Raw genomic sequence first — 25,959 nt, 5'->3', positions numbered from 1 at the left:
CCCCCGGGGGCCAGAAAGCCCACTAGGGCCCAGGGATTTTTTATATATATACGTAGGAGTGGGCGCTGCCCAGAATGGGCATTCAAATACCCCCACCCAAAAGAAAAAATGCTACAGTCTTTCTGCCCCTCCTGGAAGCAGATGGGGCAGTACCCCTTTATCTGCCCCCCCAGGGGGGCACAAAGCCCACTAGGCACCAGGGATTTTTATTTTTCCAAAGTTCGGGCGGGGGCTGCCCAGAATGGGCATGCCAATGCCCCCACCCCCACAAAAAATGCCAAAGTCTTTCTGCCCCCCCTCAGGAGGCAGATAGGGGCAGTAGCCTCTGATCTGTCCCTGGGGGGGCAGAGACCCCACAAGGCGGCAGCGATAATGCTGGCTTTTTTTTATATGTAGTGGTGAGGGCTGCCCAAAATGGGCATCCCAATGCCCCCACCCACCCAAACAAAATAGCCAGTCTTTCTGCCCCAATTGGGGGCATATCGGGGCAATAGCCCACGATTTCACCCCTCCCCAGGTAGACAGAAACCCAATAGGCACAGACTTTTTCGCGGAATGTGCCTACTTCTGGATTTTGGGTCCTAGCATAGCTAGCACCCAAGGACACCTACCAAACCCACAAATTTCTGATAAATAGACACCCGGGGGATTCCAGGGAGGTATGGCTTGGTTGGATCCACCGACATTTTCTTCCCCAGAATCCCCTGCAAACCTCAAATTTAGCTGAACAAAATCACTTTTTCCACACATTTTTGTGTGGGAAAGTTGTGGCATCACCGGGCTGACACAAATTTCCTACCAACCAGCGTTCCCCCACGTCTCCCGATAAAAATGGTGCCTCACTCATGTGGGAGGCCCAAGTACCCGTGACAGGCAAGGGCCCAAAACGTATTGAGGCGACATCAAAATTGCCTATCACAAAACTACCTGGTTTTGCAAGGGGTGTCACCTGGGTTTTTGGCCCCGTGCTTGGTGGCCAGCTAGGGAAACCTACCTAACCCACACTTTTCTGAAAACTGGACACCCGGGGGATCATAGAGAGGTTTGGCTTGTGTGGCTCCCCCAACTTTTTCTTACCCAGAATCCCGTGCAAACCTCAAATGTAGCTGACAAAATCACTTTTTGCACACATTCCTAATGTATAGGTTTCCCTAGGTGCTGGCAGAGCTAGGCTTCAAAATCTACAGCTAGGCACTTTGCAAAAAAAGGGTCAATTTTCACTGTAATGTGAAAATGTGGTGTGTCCAAGTTGCGTTTTGGGCAATTCCTGTCGCGGGCACTCGACCTACCCACACAAGTGAGGTACCATTTTTCTTGGAAGACTTTGGGTACCGCGGGGTGAGTGGTATTTTGTGGATCCACGCAGATTCCAGAACTTTCCCCCACAGACGTGGGGAAAATTTGTATTGTTTGGCATATTTTTAGGTTTGCAAGGGATTTTGGGTAACAGAACCTGGTAAGAGTCAGTCAAGTTACCCCATCCTGGATTCCCCTGGGTGTCTAGTTTTCAGAAATGTATAGGTTTGCTAGGTTTACCTAGGTGCTGGCAAAGCTAGGGTTCAAAATCTACAGCTAGGCACTTTGCAAAAAAAAGGGTCAGTTTTCACTGTGAAAATGTGGTGTGTCCAGGTTGCGTTTTGGGCCGTTTCCTGTCGCGAACACTAGGCCTACCCACACAAGTGAGGTACCATTTTTCTTGGAATACTTTAGAGAATGCGGGGTCAGAGGAATTTTGTTGATGCACGCAGATTCCAGAACTTTCCACCACAGAAATGTGAGTAAAATGTGTTTTTTTTTCAAATGCTTAGGTTTGCAAGGGATTCTGGCAGGGCCGGACTGGCTACCGGGCGTTTTGGAATGCTGCTGAGCTGGGGGCTGATTTCGTTGATGGGGACCTGCGTGTACTGAACGAAATTCGTTTTGCTTTAATTATTTCGAAGTACACGCAGGTCTCCATGAATGAAATCAGCCCCCACCGCAGTGAAATCAGCCCCCTGCTCGGCGGAATTCCAAAACGCCCGGTAGGCAGTCCGGCCCTGGATTCTGGGTAATAGAACCTGGTGAGAGCCAGTAAAGTCACCCCATCCTGGATTCCCCTTAGTGTCTAGTGTTAAAAAATGTATAGGTTTGGTAGGTTCACCAAGGAGCCGGCAGAGCTATGGTTCAAAATCTACAGCTAGGCCCCCTACAAAAAAAATAATGTTTTCACTGTGAAAATGTGGTGTGTCCATGTTGCGTTTTGGGACGTTTCCTGTCGCGGGCACTAGGCCTACCCACACAAGTGAGGTACCATTTTTCTTGGATGACTTTGGAGAACGCGGGGTCGGGGGAATTTTGTGAATCCACGCAGATTCCAGAACTTTCTGAAGTACTGGGTATTTTAGACCCAGCGGTGCAGGGACACACACCCTATGACTTCTGGGTTCTCCCTGTTCCAGACCTACAGAAACACAGAGTCTTCTGGGTGAAGTCAAAGATTCATTTATTGGCTGCAGACCAATTACAGGTATCCTAGAAGTACAACAGCGTGTATGTTCTCAGGAGACTGCTAAAAATCATAGAAACGGACTTCTTCTTAAATACACTTTTTCCTGCCTCAAGCATACATTCCTAGGTTTACGATACGGCAATATACAAGTGTACAGTTCAAACGAAAGAGCAGAGTCATGATGACCATCCCACATTCCAGTTAAGCCAGCCCACAATTATTTACACAGCAAGGTTCAGATCCCACATTAGATATCGATAGGCCCCAATAAACATGAGCATCTCCTGTTTTAGAAAACAAGCCATGAAGCAGGAACAAGCAGGTGCGAAAGTGATTAGCTGGAGGCTTGTGTGTGATGAAAGGACTTTATGGTGCGTTGAGCCCTGATGCTAATCACAGGTGGCCGGAGGAAGGGGAGCTCGTGAGACCAGTTTGACCCGGGGCAGCGGAGCCAGCTGCCCAGGTCACAGAAGAGTCAAGGAAAGGCACATGCATTGCAAGGCCCGTAGTTGCTTCATCATAGCCTATGTGAGGGCAATCACAAGATGGCCACCGTGTCCAAGATGGAACCCGCGTAGTGGTGCAAAATAACGTGTACACAGTGCATTCATAGCTAGAACGTTATATAAAGCACTCGTACATACCGCATTAACCATTTGCGGTTTGCTAATACCAGGATAGACAGGGGTGGGGCCCTGTCCCCTACGCGGTCCCAGAGATTAAAGTACGACAGACCCTCCTTTTGCCCTTACATAGGCAATCACTATTCTCATCTCAGTCCGAGTCTAGGTCATTGTTCACGAAGTCATGGAGATGTTGCTGTAGCATCATCCTATTACTTAGCTCGTCTCTCGATACAGGTTTCCTTACACATAAGGTAGCACAGAGGCCACATATCGCAGGAGCACACTGTATACATAGACAGAACAGGAAAAGAATCGCTAAGATCATTCCAATGACCATCAGAACTTTCCAACCCCAGGCAGATACCATTTCCCAGAACCACCCCACCAGTGACCACTCTCCCTTATCCACGTGTATGGATTCAGATATTTTATGGAGTTTGGAGATGGCTTGATAGACTGTTGGAGCGTTATCTGGTATGAAAATGCAACAACTAGATTGGATAACCTTACATACCCCACCGCGGTCTGCAAGGATAACGTCTAGAACCATGCGGTTCTGCAAAGTCATGAGGCGATCCGCTTGGAGCTCAGCTGTCAAATTACCGAGGGCACCAGCCGTTACATTGACAGTGGATTCAACCACACGAGTCAGTTGTCTCAGGTTCCTACTATTTACCATAGGTCCCAAAAACGACAGGAAACCCAAGAAGAAGTCTCCCGCTTCCTGACCGGCAGTATCCTCCTTACTAATTACGCCCCTCACAACTCTAGTCTTGTGATAGTCAGAGGCAGCAGTAAATGTTGGCGGTAGCAAGTTCGCAATATAACATGTGCCCGAGAAATCAGGGGGCAACCATGTATATGCTCGGTCATTGCAGATGAAATATGTGCCCTTGGCAGCCAAAAACGCAGGAGAAAACTGTGATGGGAAAGTGTACGTTTCAGTACAGTCACTTCTCCCCAGTTAAGCTCTAGGATTCTGACCATTACCCTGTAAGCAGAACCGACCTATGTGGGGTACGACCCAGATTGGGGATGAGATTTTCCGCTGTCTTTCACCCAGACTAATACTATACCCCGTTGCGTTCCATCCTACATAAGGTCTCAATTCTTCCTTGCGTATGGACGAGTATGCATCGATATCTCTGCTCATATCGGCAACTCCTTTCATCAAAGCCTTATTACTGGTGATAGGTCTGATGGAACGCGGTTGTCGCGGGGAGTACGTATCTAGAGCATAGAGAAACATGGTCTGGAATGCCCATGACGATCCATTGTAACTAAATGGCAGCACCAAATAGGGAATACCCTTATTAATGGTATGTGGCATTAACCCACACACCCAGCAATTGGTTGTATTCATTACTAGTTGGTGTTGGTGAAGGAGCTGAATAAACAAGTTATTTACAAACTCTGATCGTCTGGTTTGTTCATGTTCAGGCAGAGGGTGAAAAGAGTGTGAGGAGGTAGTAGTAGAAAGATGTATAGGCTGTACAGTGGGTGCAATGGGCTTTTGAAAGGAGAAAAATACAAATCCAACGATGAACATTATTATACTACATAGTATAAATAGGCACAAAAATACAAAACATTTACTCTTTATAGTTTTACACATCCTTGCTTTAAAGTTCATTTCTTCAACGGGTCTCTCCATCTTAAAAAACTCCATCCTCTAATCGGGCCGCTCGCGGCGGATGAGTTTCTTCTGCTAAGGAGTACGCCTGTCAGTCCAGGGAAACACCCTAGACCAACCAGAACCGTTGACCTAACGTCTTCGATCTGTACCCCAAAGTCTTGGCACCGCGACCCTGCGGCTGAACCCGGATGGTGGTTCGAAAAACAAAAATCAAGAAAGTCCTTCAGATGGGAGAGCTTATAATGTCAAAAAGAAAAGATAGTAAGGAAATCTTTATTTGTCCATAGGCCTTGGTCTCAAATTATAGCGGAGACGGCCAGGTGCTGTTTGATCCTGGAACAAAAGTTCAGGCTCTGTAGTGTCCAATCGGCTTGATGGTGGCACAGCTTCTTGCAAAATATCGTTACTCTCTTGGTCTGAAGCTGTGCCTTTTATGCGTGCGTCACTGAATGGTACAAAACGAGGTACAGTGTCTGCATCAGAGTCGGCGATACCCTCCTGGACCCACTGGTCATATGGCAGGGGCAAGGGGACTACCTTGCAGTGGGTGCCATGGACCCAATTCTTTCTCCCTTTCACTCGAACCGCTGATCTCGTTGACAGAAGTACAAGGTGGGGGCCGATCCAACGAGGCTCGTCGTTGCTCTTGCGCTGGAAATTTCTAATCGGCACCCATGTGCCAGGGTCGATAGGGTGTCCAGGAGTTTCAGAAGCTTGGGGAAGAGTATCATGCACCTGTTGATGTAAAACACGTAGTTTAACAGTCAAATCATACAAGTAATCGAGTAGTACTGGATGCTCGATCTCACTGAATTTCGTAGGCCTTGGTACACCCCATACGTTGGCCGGGCGGCCGAAAACCACCTCGTAAGGACTAAGTCCCACTCGTGAGTGTACGGTCATTCTGGTGGACAGGAGTGCTAAAGGCAGAGCATCAGGCCATTTAAGACCGGTGCTCGCCTGGATTTTGGCCAGTTTAAGTTTTAGAGCGCCGTTGTAGCGCTCTACTAATCCAGCTGATTGGGGGTGATTTGCAGCGTGGAACTTCTGCCTAATACCTAGCCCCTCACACACATTCTTCATCACTTTACCCACAAACTCACTTCCGTTATCACACCACATCATTCTTGGCATTCCAAACCTAGGGAAGAACTCTTTCACAAGGGCTTTGGCTGTGGATAGGGCAGTGTTATCCTTTAGAGGATAGGCCTCTACCCATTTTGAAAAAGCGCAGACAACCACCAATACATATTTCAGGTTGTTGCACCTTTCCATGTGGATAAAGTCCAGCTGCAAAACTTCAAATGGGTATGATGGGGGTGCAAAATGACCAGCTGGAGTTGGGGTTCCCCTACCAGGGTTATACTTCAGACATACCATACAGTTCTTGACCACATTCTCTGCACACTTGGGAATTCCAGCATTCTGCCATACTGGAGCCAACAACTTACAAATTCCTTTCGTACTGATATGTGCCATTCCATGTGCCATTGTAACTACTGGAAGCACATATGCATCAGGCAACAACCATCGCCTATGTTCTGTCAGATCAATCCAACAACCATTCTCATCCAACTTACCCACACTTTCTCTCCACTTGCTTAATTCTTTCTCTGTAGCTTCAGCTTGAAGCGACTTCACACTCTCTATCGTGTTTTCACACATTCCAACATCATCAACCCATCTTGCGGGGCCTGCAACATACATTCTAGTCTTTACATTTTGTGCTGTTTCTTTTGCGATCTCATCAGCAAACGCATTCCCACGTCCAACATCATCTGTGATTTTCCTGTGCGCACTGCATTTCATAATCGCAACTCGCAACGGTAGGGTCAGTGACTCAAGGAGATCATTCACCAACTTGCCATTCTGAATTTTAGCTCCAAGCGACGTCAGGAACCCACGTTCTTTCCACAATCGCCCAAAACTATGAGCTACGCCAAAGGCGTACTGGCTATCGGTGTATATATTCACTCTCATACCTTCAGACAACACGCATGCCCTTGTGAGGGCGATTAATTCTGCTGCTTGGGCTGAATTATGTGGCACTCGTGCAGTTTCCACAACCGTGTGTAAGGTCGTGATAGCATATGCAGCAGTCGTGTCACCATTAGGGAGCTTGAAACACAAACCATCCACCCATAAAGTACCATCACACTCAGTCAAGGTAGTATCTTTGAGATCTACTCTCCCTTTCGTCTCTTCCTCTGTTCTGAACAGACAATCATGTTGCTCAATCTCATCTAGGTCTGCTGGAATTGGCAATAACGTAGCTGGATTCAGCATATTGCATCTCTTTATGTGTATGTGGTTTGCTAACAGTGTGAGCTCAAAGCCTGATAATCGCGCACTAGTCAAGTGTTGTGTCTTGGTTCTGTTTAATAATGTGTCTACAGCATGTGGAACCATAACGATCAATGTGTTGTCCATTACCAAACCAGCAGATTGTCGGATAGACATAGCTGCAGCAGCTGTCGCTCTCAGACAGCTTGGCAATGCCCTCGCTACAGGGTCCAAGGTTGATGAAAAATATGCGCATGGGCGCGGTCTGTCACCAAAAGGCTGTGTTAACACTGATAATGCACAACCATCTTTCTCGTGAACATACAATGTAAAAGGCTTGCTGTAGTCAGGGGTACCCAACACAGGAGCTGAACATAATGCATTGCGTAATTCCACAAAACCTTTCTGGCACTCTTCAGACCATGGGATAGGATTCGGTGTGTCTTTGCATGTTAACGCTAACAAAGGCTTTGCCAACAGGGAAAAATTAGGGATCCAGTGCCTACAGTATGAGGTAATGCCCAAGAAAGCACGCACTTCTCTCTGTGTTCTTGGCACACTCAACTGTGCAATGGCTTGAATTCTTTCTGGGGTCATTTTCCTTCCCTCCTTCGACAAGAGATGACCTAAGTAGGTCACTTCTTGTCGACAATATTGCAGCTTTGAGAGAGACACTTTATGATGGAAAGCAGATAAATGACGCAACAATGATAATGTGGCTTCTTTGCAGATCTTCTCAGTATCCGCGGCAATTAGTAAATCGTCAACGTACTGAATCAGGATAGCGCCACTAGGTAAAACAAGTGCATCAAGCTGCGCTTTCAAAGCTTGGCTGTATATGGATGGACTTTCACAGTAGCCCTGGGGAGCGCGTTTAAAGCGGAAGCTGCGACCTCCTAAACTAAAGCCAAAAATATCTCTGCTCTCCTCTGCAATTGGGATGCTAAAGAAAGCATTCTTTAAATCGATCACTGAAAACCATGCAGCAGAGGCTGGAATCATCGTTAACAATGCAGTTATATCAGGGACAACTGGAAACTGTGGCACAACAATCTTATTAACCTCTCTAAGATCAATCACAAATCTGTAAACAGGTGGCTGTGAAGGGTCCGTTCGTTTTAAGACAGGTAAAATCGGACTATTGCAAACGTTGCCTCTTGTCTCTTCAATTACACCCTTATTAATCAAGTCACTGACAATGTCTAACAATGCTTTCTGGCCTTCATTAGAGATCTTGTACTGGGGAATACGTGGCAGTCTGACATTAGCCTTTAAAGTTACCACATATGGCGGTATCTCCAAGAGGCCCACATCATTGGGACCAGTAGCCCAAAGGACATCCAGAAGGGATGACAATTCAGGCGGCATTGTATTTTTAGACAAGTACATCGGGGAAATCACTTTCTTACCTAATGTAAGTTGTACTCCTGACGGTGAACAATACAGTGTAGCATGCAATCTTTTTAACAAATCTAACCCTAGCAAATTTTCACCACAACCTGTTGTTAGGATCAGGGGTGCTTTCAGCTCGCAAGGTCCAATAGAAAGTGACATGGGACTAGAAATCGGGTTCCTAACTGGGGCACCAGAAAAACCTACTGAAACATTTATATCGCCAGACAAAGGTGCGCCAGGGAGTTTTGAATGCATGATTGAACTCTTTGCAGCACCAGTGTCTAGCAAAAAGGGCTCCGTTACATTTGCTGTAGTCACCTCAACATACGGTCCGCTCTGATCCACTGGCACTGAAACAACTCCCTCTCTCTGTCTACGGCTGTCCTAGTAATCATTATTTTCTGCATCGCCGTCCTCTGCATAATAATCATTATTGTAATACTGAGCTGTACTACTAATCGCGTTGGCTTGCTGATCAAAGCTATTGATGGTATTTTGAGGCAGAAGAGGACGCGCGTTCTGGGGAACATTCCCACGCCCTCTGCCTCTAGGAGCTTGCTGACCACCCCTCCCTCTTGCGCCATACATATTGCCGTTACGCTGCATCAATTTAGGGCAACTATATTTAAAATGACCTTCCTCTTTACAGTATGAACATTGGTTGGGACCTACAGGGACACGTGGTTGATAATACCCATTCATTTGCTGATTGTTCTGAAATTGTTGGGGTTGGTGATAGACACCTTGGGGTTGCCTATAATTATTCTGACCTCCACGTGGCGGATAGGCCTGCTGTAAAAGGACCTTTGTTTTTAGTTCTTTCGTTTTCTTTTCTGTTCTATCTTTCTCGTCTTTATCTCTGTTTTCATAATACTGTGCAGTAGCCAGTATTTGCGCTGAAGAAGAAACAGCCCAAGAACTTTCTGAATCTTTTAACTTTTTACACAGGTCAGGAAGTAAATTCTGCACAAATTTGTCCACAAATAACCGTTGGCCACCCTCAGTACTCATATCTTGCCCACTGTGGTCAATAAACGTTTCTTCAAACCTGGTAAAGAAGTCTGACACTGTCTCATCTTTCTTCTGCTTACATGCAGATTAGCTTGTCCCAATTTACGCGCATCGCGGGCATTATTGTCTTCATATACGTGATGATTCTACCAGGGAGTTCTGCTATTAAGGGCTCTGGTTTCGCGCCACCAATCTGTCTAGCGTCAGCAGCGATGATGTTAGCCCATGTGTCCCCTAGTTCTGCAGCATGATCCATATTATGAATGGATCCCCACAAAGGCTGTGGAACCACATTCCCAAACAGCATATCTATGTCAGCCAGATTCATTACACAGGATTCTGCAGTTTGTGACAACTCCTTATAATAGCCGGTAGGGTTTTTACGGGGATCAGGCAATGTCTGCTTAAGTGCTAACACCTCAGATCTTTTCCATGGAACATGTACCCAAATACGCTGAAAATGTGCTACGACAGGTGGATTAGCCTTTGGTTCAGCAGGTCTCCAAACTGGGGGAACCTCACGCATCGGATATTGGCGTGCTTTTACCCTCTTTCCCACAGGGACATCAGGTTCAAACAACGACTGTTGACACTCATCATTCCTGAAGGATAATACAACCGCAACTGCTTTATCTACATCGCGATCCACAATGGTACCAGTTCCAAAATCAAATCTCACTCGACACAACTCCTGCGGGCTTGGGTCTTTACCACTATCATCCAATTCCTCACAGAGAATTTCGCACATTTTCTCAAAGACATACCTCTGTTTTGGGGCATCCCATTGATGGAAAACGTTGACAACTGATTCCACATCATATAGTGAAGGGAAAACAATCCATCTACGCGCCATGCGATCTATTACCTTTTTCTCATCGGGGTTAGGCAATTGACTGCGCAATTGCTTACGCTGTAAGCCAGGAGTCGCACCGGATGACTCAAAAAGAGGTGACATTAATGTAGTAACCACATTAGTTAAACGCTGTCGCGCTGAAGGAGAAGTTGAGGCAAAAACAGGGGGATAAACAGAGGGGAGAAAAGAGGATGTAGAAACAGGTACTGGAGTGGTGCAAGGAAGCGTGTCAGGGGAGGCAGCTGCTGAATTAGAAAAAGTCGCAGGAAGCGCGGGGGCAGTTGGAAACACAACTGGCGGCCCTTGTGAGGGCTGCGCTATAGGGATAGGAGCCGGCTGCGAAGCAGCTGGCGGTAGCGGCAAGGCTTGCAGTTTATTAACTGGAGGTAGCATATTCACAAGCTGGGGAGGCGCCGTGGCATTTTGAGCATACGGGGGTGGCGAACTCAACAAATGCGACATCAGGGGATCTTTCTCCTTTTCTTCTAACTCATTCTGTTTAGAGTGCGGTAAAGCTGGGTAACATTTGTCGATCCCTAACTTACGCTGTCTGTGCAATTGCTCATTCATCTGCTCCTCCTCATTGTCTTTGAATTATACAGCTGCTTGCATTACTGTCATACCTTTCTCTTTCCTATTCTTTTTCGCTAGCTTAATTTCCTTCTGTTTGGCTTCCTTCCGCCATAAGCGGAAAGAATCAAACATCGCCGGCCGGGCTTTCTTTTTAAACAATTTAATTTCCAAATTATCTAAAATATCGGTATCGAAACTACCATTTTGGGGCCATTTTAAAACACCGTCTTTTCTGGTGTAGTGAATCCATACTTCGTTATATGCAATGGGGCCTACGCCATGTTTTACATAGAGCTCATAAGTTGGAGTTCCAACCGGAGGAACCGGGCATGATTCCTCCAGCTGGAAATCTCTTCCACAACCCAAACAAAACAATCTACCAAATATTCTAGAACCAGGCATCTTTTGCTCACTAGTCTAGATCCGAACGTCAAAGGATTATCGATTACGATAGTCTCGTGAATACACGAGTCCTTTGGTTTTGGCGTTTGCAAACTCCAAATTTCCAAATCAAAACGATCCCGAGGGATACCAAACAAATGGGAGACGCTCCACTTATACTTAACTGAATATTGATGATCAATGGCGTCACCAGAAGACTCTCTCGATTGTTTCGCTCTATCAAAACTCGTCAAGGGTCCAAAACAGGTCGATTAATCAGGGCAGCAGTCCTTCGTAGCCGTCGGGACGCGGAGAACCTCGCAGAAAAGACTTTCGGACCACGTCGACATGCAGGGGTCGATGAAGTGGCGGCCTTCCTCCGGAATTTCCACACGAAGCTCCTCACGAACCTCTGGCTTGGACTGGTACCGCTGAAATCGCCCCACGTTGGGCACCAAACTGAAGTACTGGGTATTTTAGAACCAGCGGTGCAGGGACACACACCCTAAGACTTCTGGGTTCTCCCTGTTCCAGACCTACAGAAACACAGAGTCTTCTGGGTGAAGTCAAAGATTCATTTATTGGCTGCAGACCAATTACAGGTATCCTAGAAGTACAACAGCGTGTATGTTCTCAGGAGACTGCTAAAAATCATAGAAACGGACTTCTTCTTAAATACACTTTTTCCTGCCTCAAGCATACATTCCTAGGTTTACGATACGGCAATATTCAAGTGTACAGTTCAAACGAAAGAGCAGAGTCATGATGACCATCCCACATTCCAGTTAAGCCAGCCCACAATTATTTACACAGCAAGGTTCAGATCCCACATTAGATATCGATAGGCCCCAATAAACATGAGCATCTCCTGTTTTAGAAAACAAGCCATAAAGCAGGAACAAGCAGGTGCGAAAGTGATTAGCCAGAGGCTTGTGTGTGATGAAAGGACTTTATGGTGCATTGAGCCCTGATGCTAATCACAGGTGGCCGGAGGAAGGGGAGCTCGTGAGACCAGTTTGACCCGGGGCAGCGGAGCCAGCTGCCCAGGTCACAGAAGAGTCAAGGAAAGGCACATGCATTGCAAGGCCCGTAGTTGCTTCATCATAGCCTATGTGAGGGCAATCACAAGATGGCCACCGTGTCCAAGATGGAACCCGCGTAGTGGTGCAAAATAACGTGTACACAGTGCATTCATAGCTAGAACGTTATATAAAGCACTCATACATACCGCATTAACCATTTGCGGTTTGCTAATACCAGGATAGACAGGGGTGGGGCCCTGTCCCCTACGCGGTCCCAGAGATTAAAGTACGACATTTCCACCACAGAAATTTGAGTAAAATGTGTTTTTTTTCAAATGTTTAGGTTTGCAAGGGATTTTAGGTAATAGAACCTGGTGAGAGCCAGTCAAGTCACTCCATGCTGGATTCCCCTGAGTGTCTAGTTTTAAAAATGTATAGGTTTGCTAGGTTTACCTAGGTACTGGCAAAGCTAGGGTTCAAAATCTACAGCTAGGCACTTTGCAAAAAAAAGGGTCAGTTTTCACTGTGAAAATGTCGTGTTTCCAGGTTGCGTTTTGGGCCGTTTCCTATCGCGAACACTAGGCCTACCCACACAAGTGAGGTACCATTTTTCTTGGAATACTTTAGAGAATGCGGGGTCAGAGGAATTTTGTGGATCCACGCAGATTCCAGAACTTTCCACCACAGAAATGTGAGTAAAATGTGTTTTTTTTTCAAATGTTTAGGTTTGCAAGTGATTCTGGCAGGGCCGGACTGGCTACCGGGCGTTTTGGAATGCTGCTGAGATGGGGGCTGATTTCGTTGATGGGGACCTGCGTGTACTGAACGAAATTCATTTTTCTTTAATTATTTCGAAGTACACGCAGGTCTCCATGAATGAAATCAGCCCCCACCGCAGTGAAATCAGCCCCCTGCTCGGCGGAATTCCAAAACGCCCGGTAGGCAGTCCGGCCCTGGATTCTGGGTAATAGAACCTGGTGAGAGACAGTAAAGTTACCCCATCCTGGATTCCCCTTAGTGTCTAGTGTTCAAAAATGTATAGGTTTGCTAGGTTCACCAAGGAGCTGGCAGAGCTATGGTTCAAAATCTACATCTAGGACCCCTACAAAAAAAAAAAAATTTCACTGTGAAAATGTGGTGTGTCCATGTTGCGTTTTGGGACGTTTCCTGTCACGGGCACTAGGCCTACCCACACAAGTGAGGTACCATTTTTCTTGGATGACTTTGGAGAACGCGGGGTCGGGGGAATTTTGTGGATCCACGCAGATTCCAGAACTTTCCACCACAGAAATCTGAGTAAAATGTGTTTTTTTTTCAAATGTTTAGGTTTGCAAGGGATTTTAGGTAATAGAACCTGGTGAGAGCCAGTCAAGTCACCCCATGCTGGATTCCCCTGAGTGTCTAGTTTAAAAAAATGTATAGATTTGCTAGGTTTCTCTGGGTGCCAGCAGAGCTATGGTTCAAAATCTACAGCTAAGCACTTTACAAAAAAAGGGTCAGTTTTCACCGAAAAATAAAGTGTGTCCACATTGCGTTTTGAGCTGTTTCCTGTCGCGGGCACTAGGCCTACCCACACAAGTGAGGTACCAGACTTAGGGTAACACAGAATTGTAGAGCAACTATTATTACCTATTGACTTTCGATGTGTTTCTGCCTTCCAAATGAAAGGCAATGTGTAAAAAGGAAGTCATTTTGAAAAATGACCTATAATTCTGATGCTAGTATGAGTACTCACAATTTGGGAAATGTGCAAATATCTACTGTTTCTAAACTCTATATTTTGTTACAATTTCAGAAATACATAGTTGTCTTTCATACTGATTTTTCCATGTATATATTTTCCCAAATGAATTGCTATATACCTAGTACATAAATAAAACACCATTGCAAGATGGTCAGTTATTTGCTCTTGGTTCGTCGGGTTCTTGATGAACCTACAAGTCCTATATATCCCAACAACCAGAAAGGTCCAGCGGATGTAACAGTATATTGCTCTCAAACAGCTGTCATAATTAGAACAAGTTACAGGTGAAAACATTGATACAAATGACTGTTTTTTTCAACTAATATAAAAATGTTCCCATATTTCAATGGTTAGTTTCTATAAAGAAACCTTGAAGGATCTACAGAAATGACTCCTTGCTGAATTCAGAATTTTGTTTAATTTTCCAAAATGTATAGCTTTCCAGGATCCATTTTTGCTTTCATACCCATTTCTACCATTTACTGGAAAGAGGTTGAAAGCACAAAAAATATCAAAATTAGGCTACGTCCCAGAAAAATGCCAAAACTGTGTAAAGAATGTTGGTTTTCTGACAAAAGTCTGCTTGTCCCTGAAAGCTGGGAAGATGGTGATTTCAGCACCACAACCCCTTTTTTGATACCATTTGCAGGGAAAAAACTGACGCTTTCATCTGTAGCCCTTTTTCCCATTTTTCCAAATAAAAACAACATTTAGCTGTATTTTGGCTAATTTCTGGGTCCCCTCTTGGGGAATCCACAAACCCTGGGTACCTTTAGAATCCCCACGATGTTGGAAAAAAGGACACAAATTTGGTGTGGATACCTTATGTGGTCAAAAAGTTACAGGGGCCTAAGCGCGAACTAACCCAAATAGCCAAAAAAAAGCTTAGCACGGGGGGCGGGGGGGGGAGGCCTAGCAGCGAAGGGGTTAATAAGTATGATTACTATAAGCAAGACGACAGATTGGGGAAGTAGTTCATACCTACAGTGACAGCTTATGCACACCACCATAATCTAACTTGTTTATTAACTGATGTAGAAATTTGTAGCTCAGGTAGAAGATAGACATTGGCAACTAATGGTTAAACCCACCAGTAGAGAAGGAAGATTTGATTGGAACAAGGAGTAGTTAGCTCACAAGACAAAGGGAAGTTACGGGCCAATAGCTTTAGATTTTGAGCAGCGAGGAAAGCCATGCATTCGACATGTCCAGACTTACTATGACAAGATCTATGGAAGACAGAGTGTGTGTGATCACATATTGACAATCGAAGCATTCGCAAAGATGGTTTTGCAAGAATCCGTACAAGTGGTGCCAAATGTGTATTTCGTGTGTGGGAAGAATGCATATGTGTGATTGCCATTGAATTGGTATGGTACATGTTATGTGGCTGTAGTATTCCCTAAGATATATCATGTTGAGGATTTGGAACACTTGGAAGATGGAGACCATCACAGGAAGAAGAGAGGTGCTGGTGCAGGAGAGATTGTTGGAGATGTTTTTGGAGCAATGGAAGTGATTCTAAATGATCTAAAGATTAGAAGATTAGCAATCATCATGGATAAGTTATCAGCGAATACAGCTCAGTCTTTGTTACTTATAGATAGAGAGATGGTGTCGATAAGAGCGATGGTGATGCATTTTATGAGGAAACATATACGTTGGTACTCTCCATCCAGGGTTCTTCGATCAGCCTCAGCAAGACAGGTACAAGTTCAAGGTGTTAAAACAGCCAGTTGGGGGGGCAGTAGTTTCTTCTACTGTGCTGCTAAACTTTGGAACAACCTCCCCCCGCAGCTGAGAGAGGCCTCAGGCCTCCTTGAGTTCAGGAGGGGTCTTAAGACCTGGCTTTTCCCCTAACTGCCCCTTAATCATGACTTCACAACCTCTTACTCACGATTTCACCCTCTGGACCAGTTGGCAAGGCACTTTAGTGCCAGGACACCTAACGGTAACAGTGCGCTTTACAAATTCCATTAACATAACATAACAGAACAGCCTTGCGTTAGATGTGTTGTTGGCAAAGGAGGGCAGAGTCTGTAAAATGCTGAAGGTCTAGGAATGTTGTACTTTCATACCTGACAACAGCAAGGACTTGAAGACGTACATAGGTAACATTACTGCTGTTTATTTCAAGGTACATGAGATGGCAGAAGAAGAAGTTTGGACGAGAGTTCGGAAGGGATTTGGAAAGGTTGGAAGTTGGTTCGCAAACCTTGGTAAGGGTATTCCTGGTTGCATTCTGAAGCCTATCATCATAGTGGTAGTCTGTGAATCTTTTGCTCGGAATGACAAAAGCCTAAAAATGGCACAAGGCAGGACAGGTTGAGAGATCTCTTAGGAAGCAAGAAAGGAGAATGGAGAGACTGCAGGACAGTCCCAGTGAGAATCTCATAAGTCTAGAGAAGTTCGGACAGGTTAGAATGGCTACAACTTCTGTTTAGTTTGGTTCTTTCTCCAGGGATGGTGTTTGATGATGGTGACACGTTGTCATCAGAGGGGGGAACTGATAGAGCGCAGATATGCTCTCTAATTTGTTGGGGTGCATTGTAATCATGAGTAGGTTGCACCTGCATTTATTCTTTTGTCGTATTAAATAATGGTGTTATAAATGTACCGTAATCACATGAAAGTGTTGTGTTATAGTTGTATTTACATGAATGTGAAAGGATGTTTGCACTGTAGAATAGTTGTGCTCAGCTAAAAGCCTAATGTGCAACGAATTGTGTATTTGATGTGCCCATGTAATGTGGTGAATTATAAGTGCTTAAGCAAGCATTCATTTATATGTAATTTCATGAGGCTTGTACACCATTTCCTTATGTTGGCCGGTTTCTGTAGGGCTGAAAATGTAATTTACCCTGGCGTCTCTCTAGAGGGGTTAACATGTAGGTTTGAATTGCATGTTCATGTTTAGTTGTTATTTCTCACTATTTTCCGTTGCAGGTGGTAAATTCATCATTGTTAGTTAGAATAACGCTTTTGTTTTAGGAGTTAGACAGGTTCCCAGGGGTTGAGTTAGGAGAAGAGCGGGAGACACTAGGAGAAGAGGAGCATCTTAGAACAAGCTCCGTAGCTTATGCTACTTGACCCATACAACGTGAGTGTACTTCTTAGGAAGTCTTCATGCGCTGACGCCTTTACCTTTTTCCTAACTTGCCTGGGAGAAAATGCTAAGTAGGGAAGTCACTTTAGTGATAGAGTAGGGATAGAGTAATGCTTTTCACTTATGAACCTGTGATGAAGTCTGACATAAACGTGGGGGCACTTATTGCCTGCTTTCTGTTTCTGGAAGTCGTCATTCTGTTTATGCTTCATTGATAAAACTTTGCCCGTAGGTTTGGTTTTGTATTAGTTCTCATGTATTTCTACAACCTCATTTTGAGGTGTATGTATGTCCAGCTATTTTTGGCTTTGTAATAAACCAACTAACTTGGAAATTGGAGTCTGTGATCCTTGTGAGTCCTGAATTATTGGGCCTACAAATTTTGTTGTAAATAGTGTTTCTGTACATCTCTTCCTCTACACTACCAAGCAGGAACCAACAGTCCATCTGCCAGAGAGCGTTCCTAAGTAATTTATAGGTGGAACCTCAGCCCCATCAGACTAATGAATCTAATATAAATCACTGAAGGATATGAACATTGTATAGACACAATTGCAAAACACTATGGTAGTTGTGATCTTCACAATAAGTAAAGTGAATCCAGTGTAAAGAAACAAACTGGTGACTCTGAAAAAAAATAAGATATCTGTTATGCATTAGCAACTGCATGAAATGTTGATAAGTCAGACCCACTGCTTTGTTTATATGTATAAAGAATGCTTGAACATCACAGTCTTTCTTCAGTGTCTTTGATGCCACGTTTAAAAGAGCAAATGGATGTAAACACTTATGTGATGCATATGACTAAGACTTGCAGGAGTTGAAACACGTTATTCCAAAGAACTTGCCTGAATACCGTATTACCAATGGTGTACAACTGGTAGGGCTTGCTTGCACGAACAGAGGTGTACGTTTTTTCTGGTGGAAATAAATAATATCTATACATATATATATGTGTGTGTATTATATATATATAACTATATATGTGTGTGTGTGTATATATATTATCTACTGGCGGCCGCCAGTAGATAGTTATAGTTAGGACCTATTTTCCATAGGAAATCCGCAACATTCTATTGGGAATATCTTTGGCGCCTCGCGAAATTCTCCAAACTTTTGGCCAGCTCCGCTCCGCTCCTACCCTGAAAGTTTCGTGGTGATTCGTCAAGCGGGGGCAGAGAAAAAAGGGGGGGTCCCAAAACGCGTTTTCCCCATGCAATTTCCCATAGGATCTGTTGTCGCAGCTACAGCCCGAACCGCTGAACGGAATGACACCAAATTTGGCAAAGAGGTAGTCCTCAGTTCGGACTCGTGCCTTTTGCATATTTGGTGTGAATCTGTTCAGCAGTTCCTGAGAAAATTAGGGTAAAAAAGTTAGTGATATCTATGGCCGCGGAGGATCCACGGACCCTACCCGCACTGTACGCGAATCCTCCCCGAACCGAGCGCGCACCCTCCCGATCGCGCGCTGAATGCTAATTGGCTGTCGAGCGTCTCTCTACATTCGAAAACAGGAACTGTTGGCGGCCATTTTCTGCCTGGGTAGAAGCGAGGCTGAAGAAGCAAGGGGAATAAGTGCGTAAAACATATAAAGGGGCAGAGTGGAAATACTCTGACCCTCTAAAGGTGCTTAGGGGCCCCCCTTTTAAAAAAAAAAAGCGGCGAAATGCGCGCACGGTGCGCGCATCCTATCGCGTTGGATGCACGGATCCTCTCGCGGTGGGTGCGCGCATCCACGGCAATGTTTTTTGAAAAAAGACAAGAAATCATTGGTTGCATGACTACTTTCTACACTGAAAGGTAGGGTGTATATTTTTAAAGGTATGATTCATATTGGTTAACAAAAACAGATTGTAAGGAACATTATATATGATAAGCTGATATGTTGAAAAGTCAAGCACACTTCCTGTCTTGATTAGCAACATTGTGTGCTGAACTTGTGACCTGTGAGCTCAGTGCAGTGTTCCATGACCTGTTTCTATGGTAACAGGCAGAAGGCAGATTGGGGGAGGGTTGAAATGTATTTCAGTTGGAAAGGGTTGAAATGTTTAACCAATAGAAATGTGTGTTTGCTTTTGAGTTTATGTGCGAAGGATTGTGATTTGATGTTTACATGTATATGTGTGGAAAATGAAAGGGAAACTTTTTCATTCTTTGCTTTTGCTGAGAGGTGCACAGTGCAGAGATTCTGTAAAAGAAAATATGGTGAGTGATTGATATACTTCTTAATCTACAAAAGAACTTGAAAGATGAGTTATTTAATTGTGAGGGGATGTATGTAGACTATTTTGATTTTAATCAGACTAATGTATTTTTCCTGCTAAAGTGTAGGGAGTACTTTTTTTCTCTACAATGTGTGTGCATGTAGAAACCATTCTGTGATAAGCATTTGTGTTTTTCATGTGTTTGTAAACAGATAACTGTGCAGTTTTTATATTTTGGTAGAGTTAGAAACCAGTCATTGTTTATGAATTTGTGAAATGAGTTATGTTATGTTTCTATACTAAAATGCAGTACTACTTCTAGATGAAGTAATGTGTTTTGGTATAGTACAAGGGATAGTGTTGTTTGTCTAGAATCACACAGTGAGTCTGTGTGCATTTGGGAACCACTGTGAGAGAAGCATTTGGTAACATCGTGTATTTGCTGACAGATAACTGTTTTAACTTGTCATGTTGTGAAGTTTTAGTAGCATTAGAAGACAGTTATGGCTTATGATTTGAGTAAATGAGTCAGGCTTTGACAGAAAAGTGCAGTCCTGAAATATGTAGATTGTGTGCAGTTCCCTTACCAGTTGCACTGTAGTGAATGAGTTTTGGTAAACACCTAGGGATAGTGGTGATTGTCTAGAATCACAGTGTGAGTTAGTTTGTATTTGGGATCAATGTGAGAGAAGCATTTGGTGATATCATGTATTTGCTGACAGATAACTGTTTTAAAACCTGTCATGTTGTGAAGTTTTAGTAGGATTAGAATCCAGTCTTTGCTTATGCGTTGATTAAATGAGTCATGCTTTGACACTGATGTGGTGTACTTAAATATGTAGATTGTGTGCAGTACCATTAACTCATCCAGAGTAGTGAATGAGTTTTGGTAAACTCATAGGGATAGTGGTGCTTGTCTAGAATCACACTGTGAGTTAGTGTGTATTTGGGATCAGTGTGAGAGAATCATTTGGTAACATCATGTATTTGCTGACAGATAACTGTTTTAAAATCTGTCATGTTGTGAAGTTTTAGTAGCATTAGAATCCAGTCTTTGCTTATATGTTGATTAAATGAGTCATGCCTTGACACTGATGTGCTGTACTTAAATATGTAGATTGTGTGCAGTCCCCTTACCCCTTCAACAGTAGTGAATGAGTTTTGGTAAAGTCCTAGGATAGTGTTGATTGTCTAAAATCACACTGTGAGTCTGTGTGCATTTGGGTAAGGATTGTGAGAGAAGCATTTGGTTACATTGTGTATTTGCTGACATATAACTGTTTTAAAACCTGTCATGTTGTCAAGTTTTAGTAGCATTAGAAGCCATTCTTTGCTTATGCGTTGATTAAATTAGTCAGGCATTGACATTAAAGTGTAGTCGTGAAATATGTAGATTGTGTGCAGTTCCCTTACCACTTGCACTGTAGTGAATGAGTTTTGGTAAACTCATAGGGATAGTGGTGCTTGTCTAGAATCACACTGTGAGTCTGTGTGCATTTGAGAACCACTGTGAGAGAAGCATTTGGTAACATCGTGTATTTGCTGACAGATAACTAATTTAAAACCTCTCATGTTGTCAAGTTTTAGTAGCATTAGAAGCTAGTCTTTGCTTATGCATTGATAAAATGAGTCAGGGTTTGACACTAAGGTGCAGTACCATGTACTGTTCTGTTCACTGTGGCAGAACTGAAAATTTAAAAGTTTTACCTAAGCACTGTCCTAGAAGTAGTCTGATTATTTAGTCAGTTTGTAAGTACCAAATAGACTGCTTCAAATGTCTATGCAGTATGCATGAGTGTTCTAACATACTATACACTTGTCTTTTACACCTTCAATTCCGTAGTCAGTATCCATACACTTCCAGGAAATATCCTGTCACTTCCTTTGCAGTCCTCTAGAGACCCATTCAACAGCATTTACTAATCCATTCACTGTGCCAAAACCCAAACACTTATAAATTCACCAAGACACTCTCTTTCCAGTACTCTAATGATGCAGTCACTGCCTAAGTATTCATGCACAGACACTGCCTAAGTATTCATGCACAGAGCCAGGTCTTAGCATATGGACTTCTTCAAACCCCTATCCACTATGCATGCAGTCCTCTAAGCACCTACACACTTGTCTTTCACACCTTCAATTCCCCAGTCAGTATCCGTTCACTTCCAGCAAACAAACTGTCACTCCATTTGCACTCCTCTAGTGACCCATTCAGCATCATGTACTAATCCATTCACTGCGCCAAACCCTAATAAATTCACCCAGGCACTCTCCATGCAGTACTCTAATCATTCAGTCAGTACCCAAGTACTCATCCAGTGACCCAGGCCTTAGTATATGGACTGCTTCAAACCCTTATCCACTATGCATGCAGTCCTCTAACCACCTACACAATTGTCTTTATCACCTTCAATTCCCTAGTCAGTATCCATACACTTCCAGGAAATACCCTGTGTTGGAAACCTGGCAACCGGGTTAGCAGACACCACGTTCCTAGCACAGTGGTAGCTTGGCTCGAGTGGTTGGGGGTCAGGCACCGTGTTAAGCGTACGTCACACCCTCACAATAACCATGCGTTCATCCGTTCCAAAAACGACACTACACTGTAAAAATTATGGAAGTCAAGATGAAAATATATATGTCTTTATCTTATTTTCTCTTAGTTGCAGGCTTCACATCATAAATACAATACAATAGGATTTTCCTTCAAAAGAGCAGGTCAAATAAACAATGCTACTTCGGAATTTCAACAAATAGGTTCAGGTCATCATTTAGCAAAGAATAAATAGAGGTGCAATAAATATAGACGGCAAATAAATACAGTCAGACAATAAATACAGTGAAAGAATAAATTAGTGGAAGACAATAAATAAAGCACCTTCAATAATTAAGGTAAAGCAATCAATGTCAATTACAGATCAGATCACTTTCATGAGGTCACTTGGTCTTACTTTGCCCATACACAGCTTGTGGTCATTTGGATGGCATGGGGGTGTCCCACCTAGATTGGTCAAGGCTGGGGCTTAAGCTGAGGCAGAACAAGGGTAACCTAAAGATCTGGCCCTCCAAACTACACAGCCCTTTACGGAGGTCACTGTACCAGTCTCAGTTCACCCCTGGCATTTCCAGGCTGGTCCTAACACCCCTCTAACCCCTAGGATGGTCTTTAGGGCTCCACGGGGCCTTAGACGCCCCCTCTACCACTTACTGTCCCTTCCACGATGATCGGCACCGCTCGGCGCCGTGTCGACGCCGTGAGGCGGCTCCGGATCGATGTCGCTGGGCGGCCTCGACTCGATGTCGCTGGGCGGTCTCGACTCGATGTCGCCTTCCGGCATCGCAGGGACACGGTCTCCCCGCTTCCGGGTGTCTCCGGAGTGCGATCTCCACTCCCGACCTCCGGCGCGCTTCACCTCAGTTTCCGGCGACTCCGGTGGGCGGACTTCACTCCCCCGTCGACGCCTCACCTCGACCTCAGGTGACTCCCTACTCGACCTCCGGTGCCTCTCTACGACCTCCGTCGGCGCCCTCACTCGACCTCTGACGGCTCCGGGTATGATGTCTGCTTTCTGTCAGCGCCGCTTCTCTACCTCAGGCCCCAGGTCTCCAGGCTTCTCGACGTCAGGACTTCAGGAGGACACCGCTGAACAGGTCAGGAGCTTGCTGTTCTTCCTCTTTAAGGCCTGTTCCAAATGTTCAGATCCTTAAGATGGTTCTTCTGGTCTTGGTCCCACACAGGGCTTTAGGCTGGGCTTGGTCAGTAGGGACTAGCATCAAGGGTGGGTTTCTGGACCCCACTCCAAGCACTGGTTTCCACCTCTGCTGCCTTACTCCGACCTCCTTCTATCTCTGTCCTCTCTCCTCTCCAGTCAGATGCCAACTGCCAGTCTGAGATGGCCTCCCAACATTCTAAAACTGCCTCCCACTATCACAGGATTCTAGAATGTTCCAGAAGGTTCTAGTTATGTCACAGGGGACAATGGGGGGCCATCATTTTGTGTCTCAGGCCCTCAGACAGAAGTTCCAGGGGGTAGGGAAAATGGCTCCATGACCCTGCATCAACACTAACAAGTCTGGTGGTTCCCAAAAAGGAAAAATTATAACAGGGTTTGAGGCAGAAGTGGGACAAAATAAGTAATGATGAGGAGGGACCACCCAAAGGGCTGACAGGTCTAACAAGCGTCCCCCCCAGCTGAAAGTGGGGAGAGCTACCCAACCCCTTGGGAGTTCTCATCACTAAGGCGGAAATACCTTGAGAGACCGTCTGCATTGGCGTGGTCCACTCCAGGCCGATGTTCCACCTGAAAGTCCATTCCCTGTAGGGAGATAGACCACCTTAGCAACTTGGGATTCTCCCCCTTCATCTGCATCAGCCACCGAAGGGGTCTGTGGTGGGTCTGAACTAGGAAGTGCGAGCCAAACAGGTATGGCCGCAACTTCTTCAGAGCCCATACCACTGCAAAGGCTTCACGCTCTATTGCACTCCACTTCTGTTCCCTGGGAAGTAGTCTCCGGGATAGGAAGACCACGGGTTGATCCAGACCCTCTTCATTGAGTTGCGATAACACTGCCCCAATGCCATGTTCCGATGCATCCGTCTGGACAATGAACTCCTTGGAGAAGTCTGGGGATCCTTAAGACCGGGGTCTCGCACATGGCTTGCTTCAGTTTCACAAAGGCCTGCTGACAAGCCTCCGTCCAGACTACCCGTCGAGGTTGCTTCTTGGACGTAAGCTCCGTGAGAGGGGCCACAATGGTACCATACCCCTTCACGAAGCGGCGGTAATATCCGGTGAGGCCCAGAAAAGCTCGGACCTCAGTCTGAGTCTTGGGGGGTTCCCAGGCCATGATGGCCTCGATTTTCGCCTGGAGGGGTTGCACCGCTCCCCTACCCACCAAGTGTCCAAGGTACACTACCGACCCCTGCACGATCTGGCATTTACTGGCCTTAATCGTTAACCCAGCTTGCTTCAGGGCCTGGAGAACAGTTTGCAGGTGACGCAAGTGATCCTCCCAGCTGTTACTGAAGACGGCAATGTCGTCCAGATAAGCAGCAGAGAAACTCTCCATTCCAGCGAGGATCTGGTTCACCAGACGCTGAAACGTGGCAGGTGCGTTCTTGAGCCCAAAGGGCATCACGCAGAACTGGTAGTGGCCCTTGGGCGTGGAGAAGGCTGACCTTTCCTTAGCTCCATCAGTCAGAGAGATCTGCCAGTACCCGGAAGTAAGGTCAAAGGTACTCAGATATTGGGCAGCTCCCAGCCGGTCAATCAGTTCATCCGCCCTCGGAATCGGATGAGCATCAGTCTTGGTTACTGAGTTCAGTCCCCGGTAGTCCACAGAGAACCTCAGTTCCGGTTGGGCACCCGGTGGTACGGCTTTTGGTACTAATACCACCGGACTGGACCAGGGGCTGCTGGAAGGTTCAATCACTCCTAGCTCCAGCATCTTAGTGACTTCACTGTGAATGCTGGCCTTCGCCTTGTTTGTCATCCGGTAGATCTTTGACTTCACAGGTGGGCTGTCTCCTGTGTCCACATCATGGACGCACAGGTGAGTCCTACCCGGAACAAGGGAGAACAACGAAGAATACTGCCCCAGGACCTGGCGGCAGTCCTCCCGCTGTTCAAGAGTTAGGGACGGGGAGAGAATCACTCCCTCCACCAACCCATCCTTCTCTTGAGACGCAAATAAGTCAAGGAGAGGCTCGCTTTCCACGTCCTCTGCTCCGTCAGTCACCATCAGCAATATGACTTCGGGCCTCTCATGGTGGGGTTTGAGCCGGTTGGCATGCAGCACCCGTAGGGGCTGGCGAGGGGTCTTCAGATCCACCAAGTAGGTAGCCTTACCCTTCTTCTCCAACACCTCCAAGGGTCCTGACCAGCGATCCTGGAGGGCGCTAAGCTCTCCTGGTTCGATCACCCACACCTTCTGGCCAGGCTCCAATTCCACCGGATGAGCATTGTGGTCATACCACGCCTTCATCACTGCTTGGCTGGCTTCCAAGTTGTCAGAAGCTTGCTTCCACAACTTAGCCATTTGGCTTCGGAAGGCCAGCATGTAGCTCACCATGTCCTGGGGAAGCTTTCTGGGAGTTCTTTCCCATCCGTCTCTCACCAGGCCGAGAGGTCCACGCACAGGGTGCCCATACAAAAGCTCGAAGGGGCCGAAGCCCACTCCCTTCTGTGGCACTTCCCTGTAAGAAAACAATAGACAGGGTAGGAGGACGTCCCATTTCCTCCGCAGGCTTTCAGGCAGGCTTCTGATCATGCCTTTCAAGGTTTTATTGAACCTCTCCACCAGACCATTGGTCTGGGGATGGTAAGGGGTGGTGAACCGGTAGGTCACTCCACACTCCTTCCACATGGCCCGCATGTATGCTGACATGAAGTTGGTCCCCCTGTCAGACACAACTTCCTTGGGAAAACCCACTCGGGTAAAGATTCCCATCAGGGCCCTAGCCACAACAGGTGCAGTAATGGTCCTCAGAGGTATAGCCTCTGGGTACCGTGTGGCATGATCCACCAGAACCAGAATAAACCTGTGACCAGCTGTAGTAGGCGGATCTAACGGACCCACAATGTCGATGCCCACCCTTTCAAAGGGGGTGCTAATGACAGGAAGTGGTTCCAGGGGA

The sequence above is a fragment of the Triturus cristatus genome, chromosome 3_1, assembly GCF_964204655.1.
Source record: "Triturus cristatus chromosome 3_1, aTriCri1.1, whole genome shotgun sequence".
Classification (NCBI taxonomy): Eukaryota; Metazoa; Chordata; class Amphibia; order Caudata; family Salamandridae; genus Triturus; species Triturus cristatus.
Note: the sequence above shows the minus strand (reverse complement) of the source record.